General features: G+C 43.5%; 1 protein-coding gene across 1 annotated transcript in view; it reads right to left on the minus strand.

Annotated features, from left to right (window-relative positions):
* Positions 1-20,207, minus strand: part of LOC147751601 (solute carrier organic anion transporter family member 1C1-like) — a 569,256-nt gene that overhangs the window by 379,328 nt on the left and 169,721 nt on the right. The gene's annotated exons all lie outside the window — the stretch shown is intronic.

Consider the following 20,207-nt stretch of genomic DNA (forward strand, 5'->3'; position numbering starts at 1 on the left):
ACCTGACAATTTTATTACTAATATGGACAGGGCTGGAAAAAGGGGGGGAGGGATCGCCCTAATCGATCGAGCCTGCTATAAGGAGAGAATGTCACCAGAGCCACTGCTGAATGCTGAGGCTATGTTTTTAAATATAAAATTAAACAATATGAAATTCTTTCAAGGAATCCTATTATACAGACCCCCTGGTCCCAGGTCATCTTTTATTACTACTGTGCAAACTCGCATGGAGTCCTGTTTTAATGAGGAATCCTTTACACTTTTGGGGGATTTTTAACTTTCATCTTGAGATAATGAATAATTCCGACACTTTAAATCTAACAGATATCATGGCTAGTTTTGAAATGAAGCAAAATGTGCAAGGACCCACACATCAGGCAGGACATAATTTGGATGGCCTTTTCACTAATAGTGCCCATATTGAGGAGATTAGTGTGCTGCCCATACTTTGGTCAGATCACCATGCTGTCAACATTAACATTAATATTCTCAATAATAAAATGTGCCATAGAAGTGGACCCCCTTAGAGTAAGGTGCGTGCCTGGAAGAAAGTTTCTCAACAAGAGCTAACTACGGCCTTGAAAGCAAATCTAACCTGTAGTGCAGACTCCAACCAGGACGCCATGGATTTTAACTCCATGGCTGCTAAGGCAATTCCCCTCCTGTGCTGGGAATTGCTATTTTTCTTTATTTTATGACGAGCTGGGCTCGTCATCAGTGTACGAGGAGGCTACACCATGACGAGCCCAGCTCGTCATCAGCTTGGAAGGGGTTAATAACTGGATAACCCAGGCAATCCATCCATTGGCAACCCAAAATCACAAAGACAACCAAGAAAAGACTGGCATCATCCCCTTGGTATTCAGCAGAGTTAAAAACAATAAAAATAAAATGCAGACTCAAGGAACGCATTTGGCGATCCTCATATAGCTTAGCACATAAGACCGAATATGGCTCTGCACTAAAAGAATACACAAAAGCAATAATTTTAGCTAAAACAGCCTATTTTACATCAAAAATTTTAGAAGCTACAAACTCCCCAAAAAGAATTGTTTAAAATAGTTACAAAGCTGTCTCGCTGTCCTATTACTGTCTTTGCTCCTGACCAAGCATTTGTCGATAACCTTGCGGTCTTTTTCCATACCAAGGTGACAATGGTTTATGAGGAGCTCTTGAATTCAGCAGAGGCTAACAGTACAAATGTATTGCAGACATGGGTTACCACCCTGGCCAAAGTAGTCTAACACAATTCACCAGTTTGGAAGAAAAGCAGTGGTAGACATACTCTCATCAACTAAGTCAGGATCCCCACTTGACCCATGTCCCCATACATCCTACATCTAGCCTCAGATGAAGTTTGTGCATCACTGACTTCTCTACCTAATCTAGTTATTAGAACTGGGATCTTTCCAGCAGGATGGAAAAAGGGATGTATAATGCCTATTCAAAAAAACCTTCTTCTGAACCTTTGAAGGCCAAAAATTACCGCCCCATCTCCTGTTTACCTCTCCCCTCTAAGATCCTCTAGAAGGCCATTAATGTGGAACTGACTGCTTATCTTGAAGAGAATAACATTCTTGATTCCACCCAGCTTGGGTTTAGAGCACGGCATTCCACAGAATCCGCTCTGATCCTGGCTACAGAGGAGATTAGAAAGGTGCTGGATGAGGGTGGTAGGACAGCTCTAATACTGCTAGACCTCACAGCAGCTTTTGACACTGTAAATCATACAGCGTTAATCAATAGGCTGCAGTCCGTGGGAGTCACTGGTAAGGCCTTGTCACTTCTCTTTTCTTTTCTCGAGTCCAGAGAACAACTAATATACTGGGAAGGTCTTAGATTGGAACAGTCCATCCTCCTGGGTGGAGTCCCCCAGGGCTCGGCACTTTCACCCGCCCTGTTCAACATCTATGTAACACCATTGGCAAGGCTAAGACTAAGACTGTAAGACGGTTGTGTCTTATGCTGATGACACACAATTGGTAGTGTCAGCCACTCAAAACAACAATATGTTCGCTGAACAGTTTTGTGATTGTCTTTCCTCTGTGATGTCCTGGATGAATTCTAACTTTTTAAAAGTAAACACCGAAAAAAACGAGATTCTGGAATTTGGTAAACAACCTTCATTCTGAAGCCACTATTAATGGTCCCCTGAAGCCGGCATTTGCCCGTCACCGGAGGCCAAGGCCAGAAACCTCGGTTTTCTCATTGATAAAGATCCGACCTGTGCTTCCCAAATTAACCAGGTGGTGTCTACTTGTTTTTTCACATTCAAGATACTGCAGAAAATTCTTCCATTCATCCTGGTTGGCACACTCATCCAATCATGGATAGATTACTGTAATGCTCTCTACTTGGGCGCTGTAGTGAAACAGCTGAATAAGCTTCAGTCACTCCAAAATGCTGCAGCTAGAGTTTTGTATGCTCTACCTAAGCGCCATTCCACCTCGGCCAGTATTAAACAACTACATTGGCTACCAGTGAAACGATGGGTGGATTTCAAAGCCCTGTGCCTAGAGCACAAAGCTCTCTATGGAGGTGGGGTGGAAGACGTGCAACAACTATTCCCCCTAATACATTCCTCTGTGTTGCTTAAGGTCCTTGGACACTAGGCTGGTTCTACCTCCCATGATGAAAAGGGTCAGGTGGGGGGGGAGACGTTTTTCATTCTTGGCAGCCAAACTATGGAATTCTCTCCCTGTTTCTCTCAGACTACAGCCTTCACACACCATCTTTAGGAAAGCTATTAAAAACAGGCTTTTTACACAATGCTAACTGACTGTGCGATCACTCGATCCAGCGCCAAGACGCCTCGGCATAAGTGCGCTTTACAAGTACCCTCAGTCCGTCAGTCAACAAGGTTACTGACTGTTCCAAGGACATTCATCTGGGTTTGAGCTCCTTTTAGGAAACAGATCATGCACCCCATGACTGTTGCCATATATTTGTTGAGCAGCAACATCTTCACCACTAGCAACTTTTTGAAGATTACTAAATGTATTTGCCTAAAAAATATTCAATGATGATTTGTGAGGTGACCTTGTTGGATTCACGACCTTTCTTCTCAGTCAACTCTATCCAAACCTGAATCCTTATTTGTTAATGTTGAAGTGCTATCTAAATGGGAAAACTTGAGTTGGTGAAAGGGGCATAGTGGGCATTATATTTGAATTGTATTGGTGATTTTCATACAGGAGATGTATAGGCATCTGATGCTACTAAACTATCTCCCACGTCTTGATATGCTAGCATTGTACAGCTTTTTGTATGTCTGAATGTATCACTACATAGAGATGACAACTATTTTATTTCCAGTGAATTCTCATATTAAATCAAGAGTACTCATCATCTCTAGCACAATGTGCTACGTTTGCAACATTGATCATGTATACTACTCCCCCTGAACTTTGTTTTGATCCTATGTAAGTTCTACTAAGCTTTGTGAACTGAGGGGGTGGGGTCTGTGGGGTGTCTATTATTTCTTTGTGGGTCAATTCCACTGTAATTTTTAGCTGACCGATTTGAGTCAATAGCATTCCTATGTTTGTTGTGTCCCTATTATTTGTAATCCTATCTAAGTTGTTTGTTCTTTTTACAGAATATCTAAGTTGTTCATTGCTATTTGTGTGCCAATGTGAGTAGTTCTAGTATCAAAGGAAACAGACTCACTAGTACCCCTCCTCCTGCCTATTGTGCTATCATCCTCAGAGTTGGTTCGGGAAGCCCCTGTATTTTCAATTATCTTATCAGTTTTTTAGCATCCAATGACAGCAGCCATTGCTAAGGTAATTGAGGAGAGCTCATTCACTTTACTCATGCATGTATTTTCCAGAATCTTGAGAGTTTAATCTTCAAATCACTGACTATTCCAACTAGATCTTTGTTTGCTACAGTTGGTGGACTATTTGATCTTTCTTTATCCTCAATCTTGCTTTGCGAAACTCCTCAGCAACTCGGTGCATGTGTGCTAATACGGAGAACCTCTTACTACATGATACACTCAGCTCTGGTGGATGGAAGCCAATGGTAGAAGGTTCGGGCAGTCATTCATTGCTTTTACCTTCTCTGTTGAGTTATTCAACAGTAAAGGCTAGGCAGGTTAGGTTTTGGATTTTTTTTTTACCCCACTTCAAATAATTTAGCAAATCCTGCTTGCTTGCTAGTAGATCCTAAGGTGGAAGCCTTTTCTGAGATAGTATTAACTTTCTCAATAAGAGCATCAATATTCAACAAGGTGCAATTATACAGGGGTAATTTGGTCGGCTATTTGAGTTTGGGGGATTATCAGCTGTCTACCTCTTCCATAATTATTGCTCCTCTTTGTGTTTTGAATCCGAGGTGGGAGCTCAGGAGCTTTGTGCGATAAGTAGGGGTCCCATCCCTCCACACCTACAATGGGCTTAGGCTGCAAGGCATCTAGATGTACAATGGTAAAACAGGGTTTCCTTTTGAATAAAAAAGTATTAGAAAAACATCTAGGATTTTCCAAATTACTCATGAATCAAGGTCAACGCATCACCAATTTAGCATGAATAAATCCAAAGCAGTGAGGCTGGGGGATGGCCCAACGTTGCTACCTCTGGGCTTTGAGAGGGAAGACTGGCCTGCAATAAACCCGGACTGTCTGCGCATTGTCTGCACAGCAGGAGTATCAGTGGCACTTTTTAGAGCTAAGGGGGCTCACTTCCTCCCCAGAACCAATCACAACGCTGCAATATAGCGTTGTTATTGGTCTGAACTCCATGGTTCGGTGCTCAGACAGAGAATGGGAGGCTTCGCATGTTTCCGCACCAGGCTGAGTAATGCAGCCTGGTGGAGTACATGCAAAGTGCGAAGACTGTTTGGCCGTCCAAGAGGGAGGGACAAGTAGTTGTGCACAATTAGGGAATGTAAACCACTCCTCCCCCTGCTCTGGCCAGCCCTGCCCACCCTAGATCCACTGATGAAATAAGTACTCTAAAATAATAATACCAATAGTTATTATCATTTTATTTTTCCTTTTGTTCAGTGGGCGACGCTCCTCCGACTTAGCGGAGGAGCGTCCACTGGTGCTTTCTCTTGGTGCAATGGATATTGTGGCTTGGAGTCCACAACCAAATCAGCAGCTTTCTGCATTGCAGGAATTACAATGGCACCTTGTAGCACGAAATGGGCCCATATCCTCCTCCTGGTGCAACCATCCTCCTGGTGCGATGGATCTTGGATCTTGGTAATCCCAGCATCCATTTCAAAATGGGTGAACTTTGACATATCAGTATCAATGAAAAGTCAATTGGGCCTCTTCACTCTGATATGTGCCTGACCTGTCTCCTCGTCTAGCAATATTTCCTACGTAGTAGCCTGCTAATAATTACCCAACATGCCGTGCCCTTGAAAGGTATGCCTTAATTATGTTTATGAGTACCTCTTACACAATGCTACGGGTGTTTTAGAGCAACTGCAATGTCAAACAGTTGCTTTTTTCCCCTTTATTTAATTAAGATTCTTCCCCTTTTAACAGGTAAAATTGTTTGAGAGACATTGGCTGCTGGACAGAGTTGCATGTAATATGTATGTCACAATTTTTAATTGCTAATCACATAACACCGGGAGGTAAGCAACCTACTGTGGAGAACTATGTACCGTCTGGGCATATGTTCAAAATTTGGGAAAACTGCTCAGAAGATTAGGTAAACAAGTGTAAAGAATTGTGTGTGACCTTAGCATCACCGCTTTCCCTCCCTCTGGCATCATTAATCCCCTTCTCCGGCACTACAATGAGGAGATAGTAAAATAAAGGAATATTCCTGGAAAGAAGAAATGAGTAAAAATGAAAGAAATGGGAAGAAAAGAACAAATGCAAGGAACAGGAGGAGAAAAATGGCAGAAGACATAGAACAAGAAAGAGGGATGAAAGAATATGAAGAAAAAAAGGAAAAGAATTGGAAGAAAGGCGGAAATTGAGAAATAACATTGACAAAAGAAGGGAGACAGTAAATAGGAAACAAAGAAAAAGAAAAAGAAACAACAAATGAATGAAATGGGAGGAATAGGGAAAGAGAAAGTAAGCAATGAAGAAAGAGAAGATGAAAGGAAAGATACGAAGACACAAGTGCAAAAAGAGTGAGGATGAAATAATATAAACATTATGAGAAGTATATGAGAAGAAAACAAAATTCATGAAGAAGCTTGAAGCAGATTAAAGAGTGAAGCCAAATAGAAAAGTGTAAGAAGAACTGAAGCATGAAAACATACGAAAGAAAAAAGTAATCATGAGAGAAAGGCCAGAAAAAGAACAAAAGAAAGGAGGTGTAATATTGTGACAAAACAGAGAAAAAGCAGTAAGAAAATGAACCAAAATGATGATGTGGACCAAATGTCTTGGTTCAAGGGTTTGATTATTAGTTTGAGCAGTTGCGCCGGCTCTTCCCCAGGACAGCTGCACCAAACCGGCACAAGGACCGCCCACCGTATTATGAGTTGAACTTGTGTACAGTGGATGGTCCTGCGCCTTTCCCATGGCAGTGGCTGAACAATAGGCACCATAATGGGAACAGCAAACAATTTCCAGCACAGCATGGACGGTGTAATGTTGTGCCCCCCTGAATGTATCCCCATGACAGGGGGCCATAGTGTTTCTCCACTGCCAGTCTTTGAATGGCTGGGCTCCCACCATGAAATGGCTGGCGTGGAGGATAATGTATTATGTTCAGGGGGTCTGCGCCAGTCCCACTGATCATCTTACATTGTAGTGCAGCTGCGCCACCACCAAGAAATGATGGCTCCCTGGCACAGCCAGTGGTCCTCCGCTGCCACGACTTTCAAAGTCGTAATGCAGTGGACAGTAGGCCACCACAATGAGTCAGTTGTACGACCACCAGATTCGAAATCATACCCTAAAGGCATTTTGGGGGTGAAGGAGTAGTTAATTTAAAACATTTACCAACTGGTGTTTAGGTAAATTGAATTTATTTATTTAGTTTAACCTGGCATTTAATAACACAAGGCACATATTTGCAGAAAATGTGATGCACATGCTTGGATATAAAATTATTGCATTTCCTATATATATTTAAATCTGATAATTAGGTGATCTCTCATTCTGAAGACATAAATCTCAGAAAATTCAATTTGGTTATCCGGAATACTCAAACTGCATTGAATTGCCATGCAGTCATGCAGCGTGCACTATACAGTGCCCCTGGGGCACAAGCAGGGACTGACTAGAGTGCTCTTGCATCTGCATGCACTCTACAGCCCCCCGGGGCGCAAGCAGGCATCCACTCCAGCGCACCTCTGTTGTTGGGAACTCCATGTGCCTAGGGGTTTCCCAGAGTTGCTCGAGCTGTCCCTTTTATGATGGCCTCATCACAGGAGTTACGTTGAGGGTGGGCCTGCCAACAGGTTCACACCATAGCCCAATTTTTCTACACACATGCCTGAAAGCAGTCTTCGTAGCGTGCTTCTCATCCTCCTCTTTCTAAACGGCCTGTGGAGTCCACTGTTAGACCAAGACCAAACCCTCAGAGTAGCTCCTGACAGCCTTTAACCATGCAGGAACGAGAAGTGATGAAAAGGAGGAATTTAGTGGAACACCCAGTCAACTGGGGTTTGCTGGCTAGCGAATCCAACAAGGTGTCCACCAAGAACTTTCGAGTCAGCGACAGGAACTGGATGTGGGGGTATAAAAAATGAGTGCAGCGTGGAAGGATGCAAACCTGCTATTACAGATAATTGTCATATTGACTCTTGCCGGTGTTTAGGCCTAAAGGCCTGGATTGTCACGAGAGCTGGAATCCTTCGGGTACCCTGTGAACATAATCTCGTTGAGTGGTCAATTACCAAGCGCCTGTTTGTTTTTAAATAAAATGAGTGACCGTTTGCCACTGCTCATTAAAAACGTATGACTGTCCTTGGTTATTAAAGTGGAATGAGTGGGCTCAAGGAACCCTTAGCACAGCCATCCAAATATTGTTAGCATCACTTGCTCTGCAGTGCAAGTGCACTTTAGAGTTCCTGCTTTTATCTTTTTCATGGTTTATTCTAGATGATAGTAACTTGTGGCCATGAACGACCCGGCTATTTGGCATTATTCTGAGTGTTAATGTGGTCTGTTCAAGCAGAGCAGCTGAACCTCTCAGAACAACATTACTAAGTTTAACCCATTGATAGTGGCACAAATTCTGCCTCTGTGCGGGTGATTTAATGAGTGGGCATGTTTTGGAGGGCCCCAGGCCGTCCTCCGCACCCGCCCACTGTGAGTCAGATGGGCGGGGAGCTGTCCGACGCACTAAACGGGTTAATATTAAATTTCACCCACAGAGTGAAATGAATGACATCTTACTAGTGTTTCCGAATGTACTGTTTTCTCTGGACCCTTTTCTCTCTGACGCATAAGTTGGTGCTCCACAATGATTTTAGCAGTCAATTTAATCCTTATTATCCTTATCTTGACTCAGCGAACAGTCTCGGTTTCAAAGTTTCAACAATGCATAGAAAATCTTATGGGTTGCAGTATGTCCAGAGTTCCGGGATCATTCCAGGTGTTGCTTGTGAACAGTTTAGTAACCACTGAGCGTGCTGCTACCCGTGATCCAGGTGGTATTGATCGTTACTTGTTTTGGAGCAAAGAAGTAGAAGTGCCAACCTTCATGGCCGCTACATTTTTTCAGTGCATACTGTGCCACTCTAAATGTCCCCATGCCCTTCCCCACACGACTCACCAATCCCACAACAGTACATGCCCGCCCCCAATGCTTAACAGTATTTTTCAAAATGAGCTCGCAAATTTATCTTTTTAATTCATATTTCTCGCTAGTTTGCACATAGTTTGCGCCCAGTTTTAAAACCTGGAGTAGATTTAAGTACCAGCGCAGAGGATTCACTCAGGTAAACAGAACGGAGAACCACAGAGAAACCTGATATGCATGAATAAACATCTTGTTTCATAAAATGCTTAATTTTGCATATTTTCGTTTTCAAGCTTTGTAATTAGCAGATTGTTACTATTGCTAAATGGAGTGGTGTACAATTTACTTAAAAGGATGAAGGACTGTTTCTGTCCCCTTGGGATCGAATTAGTCATTCAGCTCATTGTAGATGTCAGTAGCGATTATTAAACTAGCTGAGCAAACCTGCTGTTAACATAGAAGGTCTCCATTTTTTTTGCAGATTTATATAGTGCAAACCCGACCCGAAGGTATTGGAGTGGGTACACAGACAAAATATCGAGTTTTAAATTTCGATATACAATTATATCGAAGTTTAAATATCGATGGGACAAAATATCGAAGGTAAGTAATATCGACAGTCTTAATATCGATATTAGTATGATATCAGTAATATCGAAGTTTTAAATATCGATGTCAATAATATCGAAATAAATAACTTCGATGTTACTAATATCAATTTTTAAATAAATTTAGTGTATATTATATTGTATTTATTATGTTTTATTATTTATTTTTAATGTAATTTAATTAAATATTGTCTTTTACTACTGTAGCAGGTTGTGGGTTTATAGGGGAATAGGGTGGGAAGTAATTTAATTATGTTAAATTAATTATTAATTAGTAGGAATTATTAATTACTTAATTTTTAATTAATTTTTAATTAATTTTAATTAATTGATTAATTGATAAATATGTTCTGTAGCGGGCTATGGGTTTATAGGGGAATAGGGTGGGAAGTAATTTAATAATAATTAATTAATTAATATATGTTTGTACATATTTTAATTAATAATTAATTGGTAATTAATTTATATTAATTAGTTAATTAATTAATATAATTGTGTACATATTTTTAATTATTAATTAGTTGGTAATAATTAATATTAATTAGTTAATTACATTAATTAGAGTGTTTTTTATATATAATTTTTTGTTATTCTTAATTAATTAATTGGGAAAAATAATATTAATTATTAAATTAAATTAATTACAGCTAATGTGCTAATAGATTTACTTTATTGTTATTGTTAATTAATAATTAATTGGTAATTAAATAATATTAATTCATTTTGGGTAAAGGAGTATTTTTAGGGTTCAGGGTCAGTTTTCAGTTTTTGGGTAAAGGGGTATTTTTAGGGTTCAGGGTCAGTTTTCAGTTTTTGGGTAAAGGGGTATTTTTAGGGTTCAGGGTCAGTTTTCAGTTTTTGGGTAAAGGGGTATTTTTAGGGTTCAGGGTCAGTTTTCAGTTCTTGGGTAAAGGGGTATTTTTAGGGTTCAGGGTCAGTTTTCAGTTTTTGGGTAAAGAGGTATTTTTAGGGTTCAGGGTCAGTTTTCAGTTTTTGGGTAAAGGGGTATTTTTAGGGTTCAGGGTCAGTTTTCAGTTTTTGGGTAAAGGGGTATTTTTAGGGTTCAGGGTCAGTTTTCAGTTTTTGGGTAGAAGGGTATTTTTAGGGTTCAGGGTCAGTTTTGGGTTTTTGGGTACAGGGATATTTTTAGGGTTCAGGGTCAGTTTTGGGTTTTTGGGGTACAGGGATATTTTTAGGGTTCAGGGTCAGTTTTGGGTTTTTGGGGTACAGGCGTACAGGGTAAAAATATATTGTTTTTACATTAAATCAATTAAATGAAATAAAAAAAAATTACATTAAATTATTAAGTGTTTTATTTATTTTAAATGTATATGTATTAGTTTTAATTTTGTTTTAATATTTTTATTTAATATTTGTAAAATTATATGTATTTTAAATTTATTTTTACATTATTATTAATACATTTAAAAAAACGATATTTTTAATTGCGATATTTTTGTACTACGATATTATTTTTTCGATATTTTTGTACTTACCTTTATGAAGATATGACTCCGATATTTTGGATGTCGATATTTTTGTGCCGATATTTTTGTATTTCGATATTCTGTCTGTCGATATTATGTCAGACATTCACTGGAGTGCTTTACATTATCACCAGTTACGTTGCACAAGGAAATATAAATGTTTTGGTAGGTGTGGGGAGATTAACAGCTAGATTCATCAAAGTCCCGATTTGCCAGTCCTTAATAGCGATTATTAAGGAATCGCTATTAAGGACTTGCAAATCGGGATTAATGTAGAAATCGCAAAAGAAATTGCGATTCCCACAGCCTCCTTATTTGCGATTAGCAAATTGCTAATCGCAAATAAGGAATAACTCCCCATTCCAATGACGCCCATATAAAGGGCCATCCCACAGAATCGAACGCTTGTTCGATATCTAGAAGAGCTAAGGCATGCTCCCCTTGTATCAAAGGAGGTCATTCCATACATGACCACCGCCCGCCACAATGGTAGGAATGCTGGATGCGCCTGTGTTGCAAATTCATCCTGTGCCCTGGGCACCCCCCATCTTTTTGCTGACTGGAACTGGTGGTACCTGACTCAGACTGACCCTGGACTCTGTTTAACCAGGCCAAGGGCCTGTGCCAAGCCAAAAGGAACACATTAGAACACAGTTAAGACACCCAACCTACACAATGGTACACTTTAGTACGGCGGGGTAAACCTGTAGTTGTCATGACCTACCACCTAAACCCCTAGTATGTAATAGGGCAGGGGATTGAAACTACCTAGAAGTCTCCAGTATCCTGGGGCATGGCAGTTTAGAGGCCAGCAGATTCTCTGCACCAGCATGTGTGCAGGGCTGAAGCCTAAGGTCAGTTTAAAAGCTGCACTGGTGGCCAGGACAGTTTTTAAACCTCAAATTGTGCCCAAACTCGACTTTGGGGGTAGGGGCCCTTAAAAATTAAAAACCTACTATGTTTTTGCATATTAGAGACCCCCAGGGTCACCCTAGGTATTCAGGGGTGGGGGGTCAGTTATCTATACGGAGCGCCCTTATAAAATGAGTTTTTAGAAGCCTAGGTAAAGTGACATTTTATATTTCACTCCCCACATTGTCTTAAAGAGGTTCTCAAATTCGACTTTGCTGCTGTAAGAATTGGGTAAGGGTGATCTGCAATATTTCTGCAGATTCAGAACCCCTGAAGTCTTCCCTAGTTGCACACGGGGTGGGGGTCCGGTAGAAATTAGGGAAATACTTATAAAATATGGGTTTATAATCCCTGGTGCTATAAAAGTGGCGCAAGTCATTTTCCCCATTGCAAACCCCATGGCCCATAGGTTAACATGGTAGTAAGTGATTGATTAATAAATATTGATAGGAGAGGACTAGCCGGACAATTCAAAGACTTCCCAGAATGGTCGTATTAAATCCAACGATATTATATTGTTGAATTTCTCCTAAAGTTTACATACAATAAGTTGTGAGACTTTCTTGTTTGTAAGTCCAAATTCAGCCTTTCAGTGGTCTGCCCTGATTGGTCAGAGTTAAGTGGATTAGCCAGGTTGCTGGGAGGGCAGTGATCTGGCTATAAGAATGCCAGGCCAGGAGGTGGCGTCGTAAACTACGCTCTTCAAAGGCAAGAGGGGAGGCCTGGGTTTTAGTCCACTTTGACAGTGGTGACCCAGAGTCAGGACTAGGCTTAAGAAAGGAATTTGCAGATGTTACTGGGATGGTCCATGAAAATGAGATATTCCAGGGGGTGTGTTTAGCCAACTCTTACCTCCTTGCTATAAAATCAGCCATTATGGATTTGGAAGGATGATGCACTGTGGGACAAACTAAATGCCACACTCCACCGGATGTGGTCATACCTAGGAGAAGTTGCCCTGCTCTCATTGGTCAACAGTGATCTGGTGCTTGACCCAGAGAATTTTGAATAAGTATCTGAGAGGGGCAGAGCCCTCCAGATCTGCTTCTTGAAACTGAATGAAGCAAGAAGTGCCCTGCTGAAGATTTTGCTGTGTGCAAGGAACTCTAAGGCATGACCTATGAAGACTGCACCCTCTGAAACTACAGCCCTGTGGATTACCTTGCTGCCAAAAGACTTAAGAGTGGAAACTCCATGCAAGCTACAGGTTAACAGAGCTCACCTGAACAGCCCCACAAATAATTCAAAGCCTGGAGTACCAGTGGATTTGTAAGGGTTTTGTTCAAGTGGATTTCAAAATTGAAGGTTCACATTTTCAAGGACCCTCTTGGAGATTCCAGAACCTTGGATTGTGTGTTGGATACTTTGGTACCTGCGAGCAGAACGCCAGGAAGGTGTTCTAACTGGACCCCGCTTGCTGAAGAAGGCGGTCCACTACAGTGGTGAGAATTCTTCAGAACAATTTATAAAGGTGTGTCCCTGACAGAGAAAACGAAATGACTTAAAGGGGTACTGTTGGTTTCTAAGCACTAGAAAGTGACTAATCTTTACAAATTAATATATCTGGTTCCCTACAGTGGATTATTTTCGTTTTGGTGTCATATAAAAGATACAAATATTTTTATAAATTGGTGTTGGATTTTTTTGTGTGGTCTTAATTATTTACTGAAATGGTGTGTTTAAATGCTTTACATACCTGTCTTTGAAGCTAAGCCTGTCTGCTCGCAGCCACGTTACCAAGGGCTGAGCAAAGGAATACTTTTCTAAGACCTATGCTGAATCCTATCATGTGTTAGTGGCCTTATTGCCAGTGGCAGGCCTACATTTGCCCCTACCAATAACCCACTTTCCAACATTTGGTGTTCAGCGGTGTGGATGAGGACTTGTGTTTAAAAAGTACACCTTTCATATTTTAAGATTATAAAAATCCTCTAAATTGACTTAGAACAAAACTTTTGAGTTTGATTTTTCGAATTTGGACTAAACTGGTTTTAATCCATTGTTTTGATTTTTCCAAATTGTTCTAAGTCTATTGTGCCTCGTTTTTGTGACCCAAAACTAGGGAACCATGGATCTGGATCTGGCTAAACTGTCCCAGTTTAAGATGGCGGAGCTTAGGGAACAGTGTAGGCTTAGGGGTCTGCGTCCTGCAAAGAAGACGAGTAAGGCAGGGTTGCTTGTGTCCCTAAAGGCCTGGGCCAGGGCAGCGGAGGAGAACCCAAGGGGGTTGGAAGATGTTCCCCCCAACCTCACCCGAGAGGGGGGTGAGGATGAGACCTTTCCCATTGTGACTAGTGTTAGCCAGGTGAATCAAGGTGATGGTGGGAGTGGGGAAGGGTCCCTTACTCGTGTACCACTACTGTCCCTTGCAGAGAGACAGCTTCAGGCTCAATTAGAGTTGATTGCCTTGGAAAAAGAGATATTCAAATTAGCTAAGAGAAAATGGGAGAGGGAGGAGAAAAGGAATGGTGGCAGCGAAAGTGAAGAAGATGCTGAAATGTCTAGGGGTGGTAGATTTGAACCTAAACTTCCCAAAGGCATAGTACTCAAGTACACTGAGGGGGATGACATTGACAAGTGGCTAGCAGCTTTTGAGAGGGCCCTTAAAATGAGTAGGGTTCACTCTAGGTATTGGGGTGCACTCCTGTGGGAGTTGATTCCAGTAGCTGGGAGGGATAGGCTCCCGACCCTGAAGGGAGAGGATGCAGAATCATACCAGCAGATGAAGGCATGCTTAGTCAAGAGATTTGGTCTGACTCCAGAACAGTACAGGGAGAATTTTAGAGGCACGCAGAAATTGAGTTCAAAGTCTTGGGTAGACTTTGTGGACGTTTCAGTAAAGGCACTGGAAGTCTGGATTTTTGGTAACAAAGTTGACACATATGAGGGATTGTATAATTTGTTTTTGAAAGAACACATTTTGACTCATTGTGCAGAAGAGAAGTTACGCGAGTATTTAGTGGACTCTAAGCTGACTGACCCCAGAGAGCTGGGAGAATCAGCTGATGAGTGGGTGAGAACCCGGGTTTCCATTCAGTATCAGGGGGTGACCAGAAGAAAGGAGGACAGGTCCCTCCCCAGGGGAAAGCCCAGGGAATTGAAGGTCAAAATCCTAAGGAGTCCTCCAAAGACCCACAAAAACCTGCACAAGGAGGGGGGCCCGAGCCAACCCAAATTCAAAGGGAGGGGGTTTCAGGGAAAGCCTGGTAGGTTCTTTGATCCCTCAAAGGTGGGTAAGTGCTTTGACTGTAACCAGCCAGGGCATGAGCAGGGAGATGCTGTCTGCGCCAAGAAGCTCCCCCCTAAGGGGCCATCCACAGGGATTGCCAGTGTCAGTGTAGGGGTGGAGGGTGGTGTACAGAACAGGCAGGTGGTGGAAGCAACCTTAGTGTCCCTGGGTGGGGTGAGTATTGCCACCCTTGCTGCCTTATCTCCAAACATGGACAAGTACAGGCAGAGGCCTAAAGTGAATGGGACTGATATTGAGGCTTTCAGAGACACTGGGGCTAGTGTTACTATGGTCCTGGATAAACTGGTGCCGCCAGAGAGGTTGTTACCTGGTGAGTTGCACCAGGTGACATATGCAGACAGCACTACCAAACTCCATCCCATGGCTGTGGTGGATTTGGAATGGGGAGGTGTGACAGGCCCTATGAAGGTAGCTGTGTCAAAGGTGCTCCCGGTCCAGTGTTTACTGGGCAATGATCTTGAAGCCTCTGCGTGGTCAGAGGTGGCAAGAGGACTCCATATGAAAATATTGGAGCTCCCTGAGTGGGTATGTGCTGTGACTAGGTCACACACTAGCCAGAAGGGAGGGGCTGGACACTTGGACCCTGGAACAAAGGGCCAAGCATCCAAGGACAAGGGCACTGGGCCTCGTGAGCCAGCCCAGGGAACTCCAGAGGTGCAGGAAGAATCTAACCCTGATGGGGAGGATCTGGCCTCTGAGGGAGGGGCTCCATCCCTGCCAGAGCTGTCAGATTTTGCAGAACTGACAGGAGCAGGTGGACCCTCCAGAGAGGAGTTCAGTCAGGGACAGCGTGACTGTCCCACCCTTGAGAACTTAAGGCAGATTGCTTCTAAGCAAGAGGAGGGGGATGACAGTGGGTTTCACAAACTCTACTGGGAATATGGACTGCTTTATACTGAGGCCAGAAACCTCAAGGAGGGGGCCACCAGGAGATTGGTGGTGCCCCAGAAGTACAGAGAGTTCATCCTGACTTTGAGTCACGATATCCCCTTGGCAGGACATTTGGGACGGACAAAGACATGGAACCGGTTGGTGAACCATTTCTACTGGCCCAATATGTCTGAAAAGGTAAAGGAGTTTTGCAGCTCCTGTGTCACCTGTCAGGCCAGTGGCAAGGTAGGGGGCAAGACAAAGGCTCCCCTAATACCACTGCTAGTGGTTGGGGTTCCTTTTGAAAGGGTGGGGATGGACATTGTTGGTCCCCTGGACCCACCTACTGCATCAGGGAATAGGTATATCTTAGTGGTAGTTGACCATGCTACTAGATACCCTGAAGCCATACCTCTTAGAACCATTGATGCACCTGCGGTGGCTAGGGCACTGCTTGGGGTGTTCACCAGAGTGGGTTTTCCAAAAGAGTTGGTGTCAGACAGGGGCACGAACTTCCTGTCCAGCTATCTGACTGGTATGTGGGATGAGTGTGGTGTCAACTACAAGTTCACCACCCCCTATTACCCACAAGGAAATGGTCTTGTTGAGAGATTCAACAAAACCCTGAAGGGCATGATAAATGGGTTGTCAGAGAAACTCAGGAGGAGATGGGATGTTCTCCTCCCATGCTTACTGTTTGCCTACAGGGAGGTGCCACAGAAAGGGGTTGGTTTCAATCCTTTTGAGCTGGTGTTTGGACACCCTGTGAGGGGGCCATTGAGCCTGCGTAGAGAGTCTTTAGAGAAGCCTCTTAAAGAAGCTAAGGACAATGTGCTTGATTATGTGCTAGGCCTGAGATCTAGAATGGCGGAGAACATGTACAAGGCAAACAGGAAACTGGAGGCCAGCCAGGAGCTCATGTAGCACTGGTATGATCAAAAGGCTAATGTGCCTGAGTATACTCCAGGACAGTTGGTGTGGGTGTTGGAGCCTGTGGCTCCCAGGGCCCTCCATGACAAGTGGAGTGGTCCCTATCCAATCTTAGAAAAAAAGGGTGAGATTACCTATTTGGTTGACCTTGGCACCCCCAGGAACCCTCACAGGGTCCTGCATGTGAATAGATTGAAACCACACCATGCCAGGGCAGACATGACCATGTTACTGGCCACTGATGAGGGTGTGAAGGAGGAAACTGAGCCTGTGCCCGACCTCCTCTCCACCAATGTGCAAGATGGGTCAGTGGAGGGTGTTGTGCTCTCTCCCAAGTTGACAGACCAGCAGCACAGAGACTGTAAGCAGGTGCTGGAGCAGGTTGCTGGCCTGTTCTCTCTGACCCCAGGCATCACTGAGTGGTGTGTGCACCACATTGACACCGGTGACAGCCGACCTTTAAAAAATAAAATGTACAGGTCATCTGACCATGTCAGAGCCAGCATTAAAGATGAGGTTGCTAAGATGCTTGAGCTGAGGGTAATTGAACCGTCTGAGAGTCCATGGGCCAGTCCAGTGGTACTGGTACCTAAACCTAATCCTCAGGGAGGACCCAAGGAGTTAATGTTCTGTGTGGACTACAGAGGTTTGAATGCAGTCACAAAGACGGACGCTCACCCTATACCTAGAGCTGATGAGCTCATTGATAGGTTAGGGGCTGCTAAGTACCTGAGTACTTTTGATTTGACTTCAGGTTACTGGCAGATTGCCCTCACTGATGGAGCAAAGGAGAGGTCAGCATTCTCCACACCAGAGGGACATTATCAGTTCATGGTAATGCCCTTTGGACTAAAGAATGCACCTGCCACCTTCCAAAGGTTGGTGAACAGGGTCTTGTCTGGGTTGGAACAGTTCAGTGCAGCTTACCTGGATGATATAGCTGTATACAGTTCTACCTGGGGGGGTCACTTAAACCACCTAAGGGAAGTGCTTCAGCCCATGCAGCAGGCAGGTCTGACTATTAAGGCAAGCAAGTGCCAAATAGGGCAGAGTTCTGTGGTGTACCTGGGCCACCTGGTAGGTGGGGGCCATGTACAGCCTCTCCAAGCTAAAATACAAACTATTTTGGATTGGACAGCTCCTGATACCCAGAATCAGGTCAGGGCATTCCTTGGACTGACAGGGTACTATAGAAGGTTTGTTCAAAATTATGGGACCATTGTGGGGCCCCTAACAGTACTGACTTCTAAAAAGAGGCCAAAAAGGGTGATTTGGATCCCAGAGTGTCAGACGGCTCTCTGAAAGCTGCTATGTGTTCAGCACCAGTGTTACTGGCCCCTGACTACACATAAGAATTTGTAGTTCAGACTGATGCTTCAGAGCAAGGGATTTGTGCAGTTGTGTCACAGCTGAATGAAGGGAGCCTTGACCAGCCAGTTGCCTTTATTAGCAGGAGGCTTCTTCCCAGAGAGCAGAGGTGGAGTGCCATTGAGAGAGAGGCTTTTGCTGTGGTGTGGTCACTGAAAAAGTTGAGACCATATTTGTTTGGGACTCACTTTCGTGTTCAAACTGACCACAGGCCTCTCAGGTGGCTCGTGCAGATGAGAGGAGAGAATCCCAAGCTGTTAAGGTGATCCATTTCCCTACAGGGAATGGAATTTACAGTGGAACACAGACCTGGGGTTGCCCATGCCAATGGAGATGGACTTTCAAGGTTTTTCCACTTAGCCGATGAGGACTACCAGGGTGTAGGTTAGTAACCCATCACCTTTCGTTTGGGGGGGGCTATGTTGCAAAGTCATCCTGTGCCCTGGGCACCCCCCATCTTTTTGCTGACTGGAACTGGTGGTAACTGACTCAGACTGACCCTGGGCTCTGTTTAACCAGGCCAAGGGCCAGTGCCAAGCCAAAAGGAACACATTAGAACACAGTTAAGACACCCAACCTACACTAGGGTACACTTTAGTATGGTGGGGTACCCCTGTAGTTGGCATCACCTACCACCTAAGCCCCTAGTATGTAATAGGGCAGGGGCTTGAAACTACCTAGAAGTCTCCAGTATCCTGGGGCATGGCAGTTTAGAGGCCAGCAGATTCTCTGCACCAGCATGTGTGCAGTGCTGAAGCCTGAGGTCAGTTTAAAAGCTGCACTGCTGGCCAGGACAGTTTTTAAACCTTAAATTGTGCCCAAACTCGACTTTTGGGGTAGGGGCCCTTAAAAATTTAAAACCTACAATTTTTTTGCATATTAGGGACCCCCAGGGTCACCCCTAGGTATTCCAGGGGTGGGGGCTCAGTTATCTATACGGAGCGCCCTTATAAAATGAATTTTTAGAAGCCTGGGTAAAGTAAAATTTTACATTTCACTCCCCACATTGTTTTAAAGAGGTGCTCAAATTCGACTTTGCTGCTGGAAGACTTGGATAAGGGTGATCTGCAATATTTCTGCAGATTCAGAACCCCTGAAGTCTTCCCTAGTTGCACAGGGGGTGGGGGTCCGGTAGAAATTAGGGAAATACTTATAAAATATGGTTTTATAATCCCTGGTGCTACAAAGGTGGCGCAAGTCATTTTCCCCATTGCAAACCCCATGGCCCATAGGTTAACATGGTAGTAAGTGATTGATTAATAAATATTGATAGGAGAGGACTAGCTGGACCATTTAAAGACTTCCCAGAATGGTCGTATTAAATCCAACGATATCATATTGTTGAATTTCTCCTAAAGTGTACATACAATAAGTTATGAGACTTTCTTGTTTTTAAGTCCAAATTCAGCCTTTCAGTGGTCTGCCCTGATTGGTCAGAGTTAAGTGGATTAGCCAGGCTGCTGGGAGGGCAGTGATCTGTTCTATAAGAATGCCAGGCCAGGAGGTGGCGTCGTAAACTACGCTCTTCAAAGGCAAGAGGGGAGGCCTGGGTTTTATTCCACTTTGACAGTAGTGACCCAGAGTCAGGACTAGGCTTAAGAAAGGAATTTGCAGATGTTACTGGGATGATCCATGGAAATGAGATATCCCAGGGGGTTTGTTTAGCCAGCTCTTACCTCCTTGCTGTAAAATCAGCAATTATGGATTTGGAAGGATGATGCACTCTGGGACAAACTAAATGCCACACTCCACCGGATGTGGTCATAACTAGGAGGAGTTGCCCTGCTCTCATTGGTCAACAGTGACCTGGTGCCTGACCCAGAGAATTTTGAATAAGTATCTGAGAGGGGCATAGCCCTCCAGATCTGCTGCTTGAAACTGAATGAAGCAAGAAGTGGCCTGCTGAAGATTTTGCTGTGTGCAAGGAACTCTTAGGCATGAGGTTAACAGAGCTCACCTGAACAGCCCCACAAATAATTCAAAGCCTGGAGTACCAGTGGATTTGTAAGGGTTTTGTTCAAGTGGATTGCAGAATTGAAGGTTCACACTTTCAAGGACCCTCTTGGAGATTCCAGAACCTTGGATTGTGTGTTGGATACTTTGGTACCTGCAA

Source organism: Lissotriton vulgaris, chromosome 1_1 (genome assembly GCF_964263255.1).
Source record: "Lissotriton vulgaris chromosome 1_1, aLisVul1.2, whole genome shotgun sequence".
Lineage (NCBI taxonomy): Eukaryota > Metazoa > Chordata > Amphibia > Caudata > Salamandridae > Lissotriton > Lissotriton vulgaris.